Below are 14,552 nucleotides of genomic sequence, written 5' to 3'. Positions count from 1 at the left end.
TTTATATCCCTCACACTGTGAACCCCCTCCCCCCATCCACTATCCCTCCGACCTCACACTGAACCATCACATTATATATATAAAATTATAGTTGGCATTCATTAATGTTTAGCTTCTGGTGTACAATGCATTGATCAGGTGTCCACAGTATCCCTGAGGTGGTCTCCCAAATAGGACGCATGTCCATCGGATACCCAACAAAATCTTCACAACATTATTGAATACCTTCCCCAAACTAATTTTCAAAAAAACCCTGAGGCCATCTTGTGGTTACCAGCTCCTTCCAAATCCCTTCACCTTTCCCCTTATCCCCAACCTCCCCCCCCCCACACCCATCTAACAACTCTCGGTTTTTTCTTTGTGTCCCCAAAACTGTTTCTGATTAGTTCATTCACATAGACTTTTCTTTAGATTCCATATATAAGTGAGATCATATGGTACTTGTCTTTCTCTTTCTGACTTATTTCATTAACATAATGTTCTCTAGATCCATCCATGTTGCTGCAAATGATAAGATTTCTTTCTTCTTTATGGCTGCGTAATACTCCATTGTATAAATGTACCACAGCTTCTTAATCCAGTCATCTACCAATGGGCATTTCGGTTGTTTCCATATCTTGGCTATTGTGTAAAGTGCTGCAATAAACATAAAAGTGCATACAGATTTTTGAATTGGAGTTTTGGATTTCTCTGGATAGATGCCTAGGAGTGGAATTACTGGATCATAGGGTAGTTCCATTTTCAGATTTCTGAGATACCTCCATACTGTTTTCCATAGAGGCTGCACCAATCTGCAATCCCACCAACAGTGCACTAGCGTTCCCTTTTCTCCACATCCACTGTACCACAACTTCTTTATCCATTCATCTATCGAAGGACATTTTGGTTGTTTCCATGTCTTGGCCACCGTAAAGAAAGCTGCAATGAACATTGGAGCACACGTGTCTTTGTGTATAAATGATTTCAGATTCTTTGAGTAGATACCAAGGAGAGGGATTGCTGGGTCATATGGTAATTCTATTCGTAATTTCTTGAGGAACCTCCACACTGCCTTCCATAGCGGCTGCACCAGTCTGCATTCCCACCAACAGTGTATGAGGGTTCCTTTTTCTCCACAGCCTCTCCAACACTTGTTACTATTTGTTTTGTTGATGAAAGCCATTCTGACTGGGGTGAGGTGATATCTCATTGTGGTTTTCATTTGCATTTCTCTGATGATTAGCGATGTTGAGCATTTTTTCATATGTCTATTTGCCATTTGTATATCCTCTTTGGAGAAATGTCTCTTCAGGTCCTCTGTCCATTTTTCAATTGGGTTGTTTGTTTTTTTGTTGTTGAGTTTCATGAGTTCTTTGTATATTTTGGATATTAGCCCCTTATCAGAGGAACTGTTTGCGAAAATCTTCTCCCATTCAGTTGGTTGCCTCATTATTTTGTCAATAGTTTCTTTTGCTGTGCAGAAGCTTTTCAGTTTCATATAATCCCATTTGTTTATTTTAGTTTTTACTTCCATTGCCTTTGGAGTCAAATTCATAAAATGCTCTTTGAACCCAAGGTCCATAAGTTTAGTACCTATGTTTTCTTCAATGCAGTTTATTGTGTCAGGTCTTATGCTTAAGTCTTTGATCCATTTTGAATTAATTTTGGTACACGGTGACAGATAGCAGTCCAGTTTCATTCTTTTGCACGTAGCTATCCAATTCTGCCAGCACCATTTATTGAAGAGGCTGTGTTTCCTCCATTGTATGTTTTTAGCTTCTTTGTCAAAAATTATCTGTCCATATTTATGTGGTTTTATTTCTGGGTTCTCAATTCTATTCCATTGGTCTATGTGTCTGTTTTTCCGCCAATACCAAGCTGTTTTGATTATTGTAGCCCTGTAGTACAAGGAAAAATCAGGGAGTGTGATACCTCCAGTATTGTTCTTTTTTTTTAATATTGCTTTGGCTATTCGGGGTCTTTTGTGGTTCCAAACAAATCTGATGATTTTTGGTTCTATTTATTTAAAAAATGCCATTGGGATTTTAATGGGGATTGCATTAAATCTGTATATGGCATGGGTAATATGGCCATTTTAACTATGTTGATTCTTCCAATCCATGAGCACAGAATGTCTTTCCATTTCTTTGTGTCTTCTTCAATTTCTTTCAAAAATGTCTTATAGTTTTCAGCATATAAATCCTTCACATCCTTGGTTAAGTTTATTCCTAGGTATTTTATTCTTTTTGCTGCAATTGCAAAAGGAATTGTTTTTTCTATCTCTTTTTCTGAGATTTCATTGTTGGTATATAGGAAAGCAATGGACTTTTGTACGTTGATTTTGTAGCCAGCAACTTTACTATATGCATTGATTGTTTCTAATAGCTTTTTGGTGGAGTCTTTAGGGTTTTCTATATATAGCATCATGTCATCTGCAAAGAGTGACAATTTAACTTCTTCCTTCCCAATTTGGATGCCTTTTATTTCTTTTTCTTGCCTGATAGCTCTGGCGAGGACTTCCAACACTATGTTGAAAAGCAGAGGTGATAGGGGACAACCTTGTCATGTTCCTGAACGTAGAGCAAAGGGCTTCAGCTTTTCACCATTAATTATGAGATTAGCTGAGGGCTTGTCATATATGGCCTTTATTATGTTGAGGTATTTTCCTTCTATACCAATTTTAGTCAGTGTATTAATCATAAATGGATGTTGTATCTTATCAAATGCTTTTCTGCATCAATTGATAGAATCATATGATTTTTGTCCTTTATTTTGTTTATGTGATGTATCACATTGATGGATTTGCGAATGTTGAACCATCCTTGTGCCCCGGGTATGAACCCCACTTGGTCGTGATGAATAATCTTTTTAATGCATTGTTGTATTCGATTTGCTAGAATTTTGTTTAGGATTTTAGCATCTGTATTCATCAGAGATATAGGTCTGTAGTTTTCTTTTTTTGTGTTGTCCTTACCAGGTTTTGGTATCAGGGTGATGTTGGCCTCATAAAATGAGTTAGGAAGTACTGACTATTCTTCAATTTTTGGAAGAGTTTGAGCAGGATTGGTATTAGATCCTCTTTGAAGGTTTGGTAGAATTCACTGGTGAAGCCATCTGGTCCAGGACTTTTGATTTTGGGAAGGTTTTTGATGACTGATTCAATTTCGTTACTGGTGATCGGCCTGTTAAGATTTTCCAGTTCTTCATGATTCAGCCTTGGAAGGCTATATGTTTCTAAGAACTTGTCCATTTCTTCTAAGTTATTAAATTTGGTGGCATATAGTCCTTCATAGTATTCTTGGATAATCCTTTGTATTTCTGTGGTGTCCGTGATAACTTCCCCTTTTTCATTTCTGATTTTGTTAATTAGTGTCTTCTCTCTTTTTATCTTAGTGAGTCTAGCCAAGGGTTTGTCGATTTGGTTAATCTTTTCAAAGAACCAGCTTTTTGTCACATTAATTTTTTCTATTGTCTTTTTGTTCTCTATTTCATTTAGTTCTGCTCTGATTTTTGTTATTTCCTTTCTTCTGCTGACCTTGGGTTTCGCTTGTTCTTCTTTTTCTAGTTTTTTAAGGTGTAACATGAGGTTATTTATTTGGGATTTTTCTTGTTTCTTGGGATAGGCCTGTAATGATATAAATTTCCCTCTTAAAACTGCTTTAGCGGCATCCCAAAAATTTTGGTAGGATGTATTTTCATTGTCATTTGTTTCTATGTATCTTTTGAGCTCTCCTCTAATTTCTTCTTTGACCCATTTGTTCTTTAAAAGTATGTTGTTTAATCTCCATGTATTTGTGTTTTTTCCTGCTTTCTTTTTGCAGTTGATATCCAATTTCAAAGCTTTGTGATCAGACAATATGCTTGGTATGATTTCAATCTTCTTAAATTTGCTGAGGCTGATTTTGTGTCCCAATATATGGTCTATCCTTGAGAATGTTCCATGTACACTAGAAAAGAATGTATAGTCTGATGTTTTAGGATGAAGTGCTCTATATATGTCAATTATGTCCAATTCATCTAATGTATCATTTAGGGCTGCGATTTCGTTATTTATTTTCTCTTTGGATGATCTATCCATAGCTGTCAATGATGTATTTAAGTCCCCTAGTATAATTGTGTTTTGGTCAATTTCTCCCTTTAGTTCTGTTAGTAGTTGCTTGGTATATTTCGGTGCTCCCTGATTGGGGGCATAAATATTGATGACTGTTATGTCTTCTTGTTGTATAGTCCCCTTTACCATTATGAAATGTCCATCTTTGTCTCTTGTTATCTTTTTCACCCTGAAGTCTGTATGATCGGAAATCATTATGGCTACACCTGATTTTCTCTTGGTACCATTTGCTTGGAATGTCAATTTCCACCCTTTGACTTTGAGTCTATGCTTGTCCTTGTAGCTGAGATGTGTCTCTTTTAGGCAGCATATGGTTGGGTTTAGTTTTTTGATCCAATCTGCTACTCTGTGTCTCTTTATTGGTGAGTTCAGTCCATTTACATTTAGGGTGATTATTGATATGTGAGGATTTCCTGTCATTCTGTCTTTAGTTTTCTGGTAAGGCTGTGTCTCCACTGTTTCTTTGCCTTTTTGTTGTTGTCTGTTATTTCTGTGTGGTGGTATTCTATGATGTTTCCCTCCGTTTCTTCTTTTATTACAGTATATATTTCAGATTTGGATTTTTTTGAGTGGTTACCCTTGAGTTTATGTAAAAGAAAGTTTGATATTTAGAGTATTCCAGTTTCTTTAGTACGCTTACTTTCTCTATTCCCATATTCCAGTTCAGGCCTTTACGCTCCCTTTTTTTATGTTTCGATTGCCACAAGTTGTCCCTGTTGATGGTGGTCTAATAGCCTCCTTTAGTATTTCTTGTAGTGCAGATCGTGTATTAGAAAATTCCCTCAGCTTCTGGATGTCTGGAAAGGTCTTTGTTCCTCCTCCATATCTAAAGGAAATCTTTGCTGGATATATTATTCTTGGCTCATGATTTCTCTCTTTCAATAGTTTGAATATTTGGTTACATTCCCTCCTAGTTTGTAGAGTTTCTGCTGAAAAATCTGATGATAATCTAATGGGCTTTCCTTTGTAAGTTACCGTCTTCTTTTCCCTGGCTGCCTTGAGGATTCTTTCTTTGTCATTGATTTTAGACAGCTTCAATACAATGTGCCTTGGTGAAGGCCTGTTGGGATTGAAGTAATTAGGTGTTCTATTTGCTTCTTGGATTCGGGGATCCAGTTCTGTCCACAAGTTTGGGAAGTTCTCATCGACGATTTGTTTGAATATATTCTCTGTTCCCTTCCCTCTTTCTTCTCCTTCTGGTATGCCCATTATTCTTATATTGCTCTTTCTGATGGAGTCTGAAAGTTCTTGTAGAGTTCTTTCATTTCTTTTAAGTCTCAAGTCTCTTTCTTCTTCCCTCTGTGTAAATTCCAGGTTCCTATCTTTGATGTCACTGATTCTTTCCTCCATCTGGTCAACTGTACTACCTAAGCTGGATATTTTATTGTTAATTTCTTCTATTGAGTTCTTAATCTCCAGAAATTCTATTTGGTTCTTTTTCAAGATTTCAATCTCTTTTGTAAAATGCTCATGGTGTTCTTTGATTGTGTTTCTGAGTTCATTAAACTGCCTTTCTGTGTTTTCTTGCATCTCGTTCAGTTTTTTCAGAATTGCGATCTTGAATTCTCTGTCATTTAAATCACAAAGGTCCATATCTCTAAGTTCCTTTTCTGGAGACTTTTCACTTTCTTTCTGAGCTATCTTGTTGCCTTCGTTATTCATGGCAATCACTGATTTACTATTTCTCTTCCTGGACATCTACAGGAGTGTCTTCTGCAACAGGTCGATAGGTATGCGAAGAGCTTTTGGAGTACCAAAGCTCTTTCTGCACCAGATTCAGAGCCCGTTTGTTTCAGCAGTTCTGTTTACTCCTGCAGGGATCCGCCCAGATAGGTGGGGCCAGGGGCGGGGTGAGTTGTGAGAGGTGGCCCAGAGCAATGGCGGCAACCACCACCACAGCCAGTCCTGCTTCCACAGCTCCCTCCCCTTTGCCGGACCTAGTTGAGCTGCGAATCTGTGTCTGCGGTCCGCAGTTTTCAGAGCAGCAAATATTCTGTCCTTTGATCCGACACTGCTACTTTATCGCTTCTAGCACCGGGCAGGTGGGGGCGGGGCGGGCTCTGGGAGGGTAGGGAGGGGGCGGCTAGTCTCCGTGCCTAAGGCTTCCATTCTCCGCTCGGCAGTGAGGGCTTAAGCCACCGATTTCAGCCCTCTTCCCTCAGTCTTTGCTCCGAGGTCTGCTGTGAGCGAGCGTTGTGTTCAGCGGTTTTGTATGCTGCCCCCTCAGCCCTGTGGGCCGTAAGCGGAGCCCTAGCAGTTCGAGTCCTTCCCTCTCCCGCAGCTGCGGAAGATCCGGGAGCAGCGGGCTCCGAGCACTGAGCTAGGTCTGTGTTCTGCGCCCGCGCGGTTCCGTCTCCGCGCTTCTCCTCTCCCTCCTCCCCCGCTCGCGCGATTCACCCACCTGGAGGTGAATTCAGTAGTCGGCCTCTTCGTCTTGCCTATCTGCTGTGGAAGGAGTCCTTTGTGGAGTTATTGTTGTCCAATTCGTTGTAAATTCCAGGGGAGCGTTACAGAGGCTCACCTCACGCCGCCATTTTTTTTGATCCGGACCCCATTGTTCTTATATTGCTCTTTCTGATAGAGTCAGAAAGTTTTTGTAGAGTTCTTTCATTTCTTTTGAGTCTCAAGTCTCTTTCTTCTTCCATCTGTGTAAGTTCCAGTTTTCTATCTACGATGTCACCGATTCTTTCCTCCATCTGGTCAAGTCTACTACCTAAGCTGGTTATTTCATTGTTAATTTCTTCTATTGAGTTCTTAACCTCCAGAAATTCCATTTGGTTCTTTTTTAAAATTTCAGTCTCTTTCGTAAAATGCTTATGTTGTTCTTTGATTGTGATTCTGAATTCATTAAATTGCCTTTCTGTGTTTTCTTGCATGTCGTTGAGATTTCTGAGAACTTCAATCTTGAATTCTCTGTCATTTAAGTCGTATATTTCCATATCTTTAAGTTCCTTTTCTGGAGACCTTTCACTTTCTTTCTGAGCTGTCTTGTTGCCTTGGTTGTTCATGGCAATTACTAACTTATTATTTTTCTTCCTAGACATCTACAGGAGTGGCTTCTGCAACAGGTTGATAGGAAGAGGTCTTTCTTTTGTTTTCCAATACTTGTTGGTAGTATGTTTTATTTTCTCTCCGACTGCACCCTTTTTTTCCCTCTCTCACACAGTAGTGCTATGTTTTCTCTGCACTATTCCAGCTTCTCACACAATGGGGGGTTCCCTGTGAAACGGGCTTCTCCACTGTTAAGAGTTCGCCTGGGTCATAGGGTGTCACGTCCCTGTGGGGATGCGGAGAGCTTTTGAAGTTCCAAAGCTCTTTGTGCATGAGATTCAGAGCCTGTATGTTTCAGCTGTTCTGTTTACTCCTGCAGGGATCCACCTAGAATGGTGAGGCCAGGGTCGGGGTGAGTTGTGAGAGGTGGCCCAGAGCAATGGTGGTGACCATCCCCACAGCCGGTCCCGCTTCTACAGCTCCCTCCCCTTTGCCGGAACTAGTTGGACTTCGAATCTGTGTCTATGGTCTACAGTTCTCAGAACAGCAAATATTCTGTTCTTTTGATCTGATACTGCTACTTTTCCACTTCTAGCACCAGGCAGGTTGGGGAGGGGCGAGCTCTGGGAGTGTAGGGAGGGGGTGGCTAGTATCAGTGCCTAAGCCTTCAGTTTTCTGTGGCAGTGAGGGTTTAAGCCACCGTTTTCAGCCTTCTTCCCTCAGTCTTTGCTACATGAGCGTTGGGTTCAGCCGTGTTATATTCTGCCCCCTCAGCACTGTGGGCCCTAATCGGAGCCCTAGCAGTCCGAGTTCTTCCCTCTTCTGCAGCTGCAGTAGTTCCGGGATGCAGCGAGCTAAGAGCAGTGAGCTAGGTCTGTGTCCTGCGCCTGTGCTGCTCCGTCACCGTATTTCTCCCTTCCCTTCTCCCCCGCTCGTGTGATTCTCCCACCTTTAGGTGAATTAATTAGTGGGTCTGTTCGTCTTGCCTGTCTGCTGTGCATGGAGTCCTTTGTGGAGTTATTGTTGTTCGATTAGTTGTAAATTCCAGGGGAGTAGAGACATCATAGGAATGGCGGCAGTGGGGTGCACTTTCTGAGTTCTCCTCCGGATCTTGTTGCAAACGGCACATATAACCCATTGAGGAATTCTTTGCTCATCATGCAGAACAGCTAGGAGACTCGTGGAAGAATTACTTGAAGGTGCGTGCCAATTGTGAGCAGGGGAAAAGGCAGGACAGCGAAGTGGAAATGTGCTCCACACTCACAGCGGAGCCACGGCCCAGGGGTGCCCGAAGCTCCAGGGATGCGCGGGTCCGGGGTGGAACGGAGAACACAAGAGACAGGAGAACAGCTACTTGACTCGTGGAAGGTTTGCTTAGGGGTACGCTAGTTAGGCAAGCGGGGCAGGAGAGAGGGGCGCAAAGTGGAGTCACGCACTCCCCCAGTGGAGACCCGCACTCCTCCAGTAAAGTTGCCACCCGCAGCTCCAATGACACATGGGAGTCCAGGGCGGAACGTAGAGCACAGAAGCCAGGAGAACAGCTAAGAGACTCGTGGAAGGTTTGCTTAGGGGTGCGCTAAGTGGGTGAGCGGGGGAGGAGAGAAGAGGGCAAGAGGAAACGCACTGTGCACCCTTCCCCCATGGTAGAGCCGTGAACCTGCAGTGCCGATAGCAGCAGCAGTGCGGGAGCTCAGGGAAGAACAGAGAACACAAAAGGCAGGAGGTGGGCTCTTTCCCTGTGTCCCACTGTGGCTGATATTGTCTGCTGGGCAGCTGGCACCAGCAGGCAGCTGGTGGGCCCTAGGGCAGACAAAGAACACAGACTCCACACCTAGGCCCCTCCCCTGCTCTTTCAATCCTACCCCCACCCTTCCAGAGACTTAAACTGACCCCTGAACTGAGGAGTAGTGTCAGATTACATAGGAGCCTCAGTTCTCAGGATCTGGGATGCTCTGACCCACGGAAGAAGTTGGGATGAGTGGGATTTTCGCTGGACAAGGAGAGAGGAGACTCCTCTACCCCCAGCCACCACCTTTTCTGGCCTGCGGGAGGAGTGTGACGCAGCTGGCCTGGGAGAGAGAAGACCCCTCCATCCCCAGCCCCCATCCTTTCTGACTGGCCTGGGCAGGGCAAGTGCAACTGCAGAGGCACTCCCTGAGATCGGCAGGGAGAAGCGGCAGAGGCAGCTTCTGGCTTTCAGCAGCTCAAAAATCTCCTGTCCGCCCCCCCCTACACACACGGACAAAGTGTCCTAAGTCTCAGGAGTACCAGACACAGGGCTGGTGGTGCTACTCTCAGCGTGCATATGTGCAGGCAAGGGCAGAAACAGCAGTGACTCTCTAAAAACTGTCATCCAAACCCCTCAGCCCCTCGCATTTAAATCTGCAGTCCCAAATTCACTCTGGGGAACAAGTGGCAGGCACTGCCTGAGCAATAGGCAGGGACTCTTTGGCACAGCGGAGGACAACCTGGAGATTACTTGGAGGGCTTAAGCCAACACTGGTGCTGCTTCTTGTTTTGCTTTGCTTTATTTCTTTCTTTTTTTTTCTTTTTCCTTTTTTCTTTTCTCTTTCTCTCGTTTTTTTTTTTGGTTTTCATTTGTTTTTATTTATTTTTTTGTTTTGTTTTGCTTTGTTTTGTCTTTATTTCTTGGGGGTTGTCGGTTGTTTTTGCATGTGAATGTACATGAATTTTTCTTTGTTGTTGTTGTTGTTGTGCTTGGTGATTTGCTTTGTTCTGAAACTGCCCTACCAGGGCCCAGCTTAAGAGGCACAAGATTCAACATATCCAGAAGCGAACTCCAGACCAAACCAGAGTACTACTGGGTGTGATCTACAAGTCACAACCCAGAGGGAATTCTCTGCAGACACAAGAGCCCAGAGAGGCCAAAGCTCATTTAAGTGGTCAACTCTCACCCGGCAGAACACCCTGCGGTGGGCAGAGCCAAGTCTCACAACTAGTCAGCCTAGGAGTTAAACCCACCTACTCACAAGCAAAAAGCAATTAAAGTTCTTCTTGAACAGGACAATATACATGACACAAGAGTCACCTTTGAAGCACACACAGAGGAGAAGAATGAAGTAGTGCAAGTCAAATATAAGGGACATATACTACATAAGATAACCCAGCAAGAACTAAGAACTCTAGGGGATCTACCTAATACATCAAAGCAAACACAGAGAGTCAGTCAGAATGGGGAGACAAAGAAACTGTCCCAAATCAAAGAACAGAAGAAACCTCCACAATTGGAACCAAATGAAGCAGAAGTAAAAAACCTATCAGAGACAGAGTTCAGAACACTGATGATAATAATGTTTAAGGAGCTTAGAGAAGACATAAAGAAGGATGTAGAAATCATAATGAACAACCAGTTAGAACTAAAGAACACAATTATCGAAATTAAGAACTCACTTGAAGGAATCACCAGCAGGTTAGAGGAAGCAGAGGATCGAATCAGCGACTTAGAAGACAAGTTAGCAGAGATCACCAAAACAGAACAACAAAAAGAAAAAAGAATAAAAATCAATGAAGATGGTTTAAGAGACCTCTGGGATAACATCAAGTGCAACAACATGCACATCATAGGAATACCAGAAGGTGAAGAGAGGAAGCAAGGGATTGAGAATATATTTGAAGTAATAATGTCCAAAAACTTTCCTATCCTGATGAAGGAAACCAACATACAAGCCCTGGAAGTGCAGAGAGTTCCAACCAGGATAAACCCAAACAGGTCCACACCAAGACACATTATAGTTAAAACGGCAAAGCTTAAAGACAAAGAGAGAATCCTAAGCAGCACGAGAAAGACAGATGGTTACATACAACGGAACTCCCATAAGAGTATCAAATGACTTTTCTACAGAAACATTGAAGGCCAGGAGAAAGTGGCAGAAGGTAATCAAAGTGATGGAAAATAAAGGCCTACAACTTAGATTGCTTTATCCAGCAAGGCTATCACTTAAAGTTGATGGAGAGATAAAGAGCTTCCCAGAAAAGAATAAACTGAAGGAATTTATTACCACCAAGCCAGCATTGCAAGAAACACTAACCGGACTTCTGTAAATAGAAGAAAGATGAAAACAATCTAACTACAAATTTAAAAAATGGCAATAACTATGTACCTATCAATAATCACTTTAAATGTAAATGGATTAAATGCTCCAATCAAGAGACATACGGTGGCTGAGTGGATAAGAAAGCAAGACCCTTGAATATGCTTAATACAAGAGACTCACCTCAGATCAAAAGACACCCACAGGCTGAAAGTGAAGGGTTGGAGTAAGATATTTCATGCAAATGGAAGTGAGAAAAAAGCTGGAGTTGCAATACTTATATCTGACAAAATAGACTTTAGAATGAGGAACATGTTAAAAGACAAAGATGGGTGCTATATAATAATAAAGAGATCAATCCGACAAGAGGACATAACCCTAGTAAACATCTATGCACCTAACATAGGAGCACCTAAATATATAAAACAGGCACTGACTGACATAAAGACAGAAATCAACAGTAACACTATCATAGTAGGGGACTTCAACACACCTCTGACAACAAAGGACAGGTCCTCCAGACAGAAAATCAATACGGAAACAACAGCCTTAAATGATACATTGGACCACTTGGATTTAATCGATATTTTCAGAGCATTTCACCCCAATGCTGCAGAATACACGTTTTTCTCAAGCTCACATGCAACATTTTCCAAGATATGTCATATGTTAGGCCACAAAACTAGTCTTGATAAATTTAAGAAAATTGAAATCATACCAATTGTCTTCTCTGACCACAGTGCTATGAAATTAGAAATGAACTACAGGAAAAAAAAACTGGAAGACACACCAATTCATGGAGGCTGAGTAACTTATTACTAAATAATGAAGGGATCAAGCAGGAGATCAAGGAAGAAATCAAAAGATATCTCGAGACAAATGAGAATGAGAACATGATGACCCAAAATCTATGGGATGCTGAGAAAGCAGTCCTAAGAGGGAAATTCATATCACTGCAGGCCAACCTAAAAAAACAAGAAACAACACTAATTGACAGGTTATCTTCACACTTAAGGGATCTGGAAAAAGAACAGCAAAATAAGCCCAAAGGCAGCACAAGGAAGGAGATAATAAAGATCAGAGCAGAAGTAAATGAAATAGAAACCAGAAAAACAATATAAAAGTGCAATGAATCCAAGAGTAAGTTCTTAGAGAAGTTAAACAAAATAGGCAAACCTTTAGCCAGACTCATTTAAAAAAGGAGAGAGAGGACCCAAATTAATAACATCAGAAATGAAACAGAAGTGACAACAGATACCGCAGAAATACAAAAAATTTTAAGAGACTACTATGAGCAGCTATATGCCAACAAATTTGACAATCTGGAAGAAATGGACAATTTTCTAGAGGCGTAGAACCTTCCAAGGCTAACTCAAGAAGAAACAAAGAACCTGAATAGACTGATTACCATCAGGGAAATTGAATCAGTAATCAACAATCTCTCAACAAACAAAAGCTATGGACCAGATGGCTTTACAGGTGAATTTTGCAAAACGTTCAAAAAACAATTATCACCTGTTCTCCTCAAGCTCTTCCAAGAAATCCAGAAGGAGGGAAGACTCCCAAACACTTTTTTTGAAGCCACTATCACCTTGATCCCAAAATCAGACAAAGACACCACAAGAAAAGAAAACTACAGGCTGATATCTCTAATGAACATAGATGCAAAAATCCTCAACAAAATATTAGCGAACAGAATTCAGCAATACATTAAAAAGATCATACACCATGATCAAGTGGGATTCATCCCTGGTATGCAAGGGTGGTTCAACATCCGCAAATCAATTAATGTGATACACCACATTAACAAAATGAAAAATAAAAATCACATGATCATATCAATAGATGCAGAAAAAGCATTTGATAAAATACAGCAACGATTTATGATAAAAACCCTTAAGAAAGTGGGAATAGAGGGATCATATCTCAACATAATAAAGGCCATATATGACAAACTCAGATCTGACATCATACTCAATGGGGAAAAGCTAAAACCATTCTCCCTAAGATCAGGAACAAGGCCCACTATCTCCACTTCTATTCAACATAGTGCTGGAAGTTCTAGCCACAGCAACCAGACAAGAAAAAGAAACAAAAGGCATCCAAATTGTTAAGGAGGAAGTAAAATTATCATTATATGCAGATGATATGATACTATATACAGAGAACCCTAAAGACTCCACCAAGAAACTATTAGAGCTGATAGATGAATTTAGTAAAGTAGCAGGATACAAAATTAATATTCAGAAAACAGTTGCATTTGTATATACCAATGATAAAATACCAGAAGGAGAAATTAAATAAACAATTCCATTTACAATTGCTCCAAAGACTATAAAATATCTGGGAATAAATTTAACCAAAGAAGTAAAAGATCTGTACTCAGTAAATTATAAGACACTGAAGAAAGAAATGAACGAAGACATAAATAGATGGAAACACATTCCATGTTCATGGATGGGAAGAATTAATATAGTTAAAATGTCCATACTGCCTATGGCAATATACATATTCAACGCAATTCCTATCAAACTACGTATGGCATTTTTTCACAGAAATAGAACATATAATCCTAAAATTTATATGGGACCATAAAAGACCCCGGATTTATGTGGGACCATAAAAGACCCCGGATATGGGACCATAAAAGATCCCGGATAGCCTCAGCAATCTTGAGAAATGAGAACAAAGTGGGAGGCATAACGATACCTGACTTGAAATTATACTACAAAGCTACAGTAATCAAAACAGCATGGTACTGGCATAAAAATAGACACATAGATCAATGGAAGAGAATAGAGAGCCCAGAAATAAATCCATGGCTATATGCCCATTTAATCTACAACAATGGAAGCAAGAATGTACGATGGGGTAAAGACAGTCTGTTCAATAAATGGTGCTGGGAAACCTGGACAGACACATGCAAGAAAATGAAGCTGGACCACTCCCTTACACCATATACAAAAATAAATTCAAAATGGCTTAAAGACTTAAATGTAAGATCTGAAACCATAAAATATGTAGAAGAAAATATAGGAAGAAACTCCATAGACACTACCTGGAGTAAGATTTTTACTGATATATCCCCTCGCATGAGGGAAGTAAGCGAAAAGATAAACACGTGGGATTACATCAAACTAAAACGTTTTTTCACAGCAAAGGAAACCATCAATAAAACAAAAAGGGATTGTACTGAATGGGAAAGGATATTTGCCAATGATATATCTGATAAGGGATTAATATCACAAATCTATAAAAAGCTCACTCAAGTCAACTACAAAAAAACAAACAACCCAATTAAAAAATGGGCAGAGGTCATGAAGAGTCATTTTTCCAAAAAGTACATATAGATGGCAAAGAGACATATGAAGAAATGCTCAACCTCACTAACCATCAGAGAAATGCAAATAGAAACCACA

The sequence above is a fragment of the Rhinolophus hipposideros genome (genome assembly GCF_964194185.1).
Source record: "Rhinolophus hipposideros genome assembly, chromosome: X".
In the NCBI taxonomy this organism is placed as follows: domain Eukaryota; kingdom Metazoa; phylum Chordata; class Mammalia; order Chiroptera; family Rhinolophidae; genus Rhinolophus; species Rhinolophus hipposideros.
The sequence above is the reverse complement of the archived record's forward strand: the minus strand, read 5'-3'. Positions refer to the sequence as shown.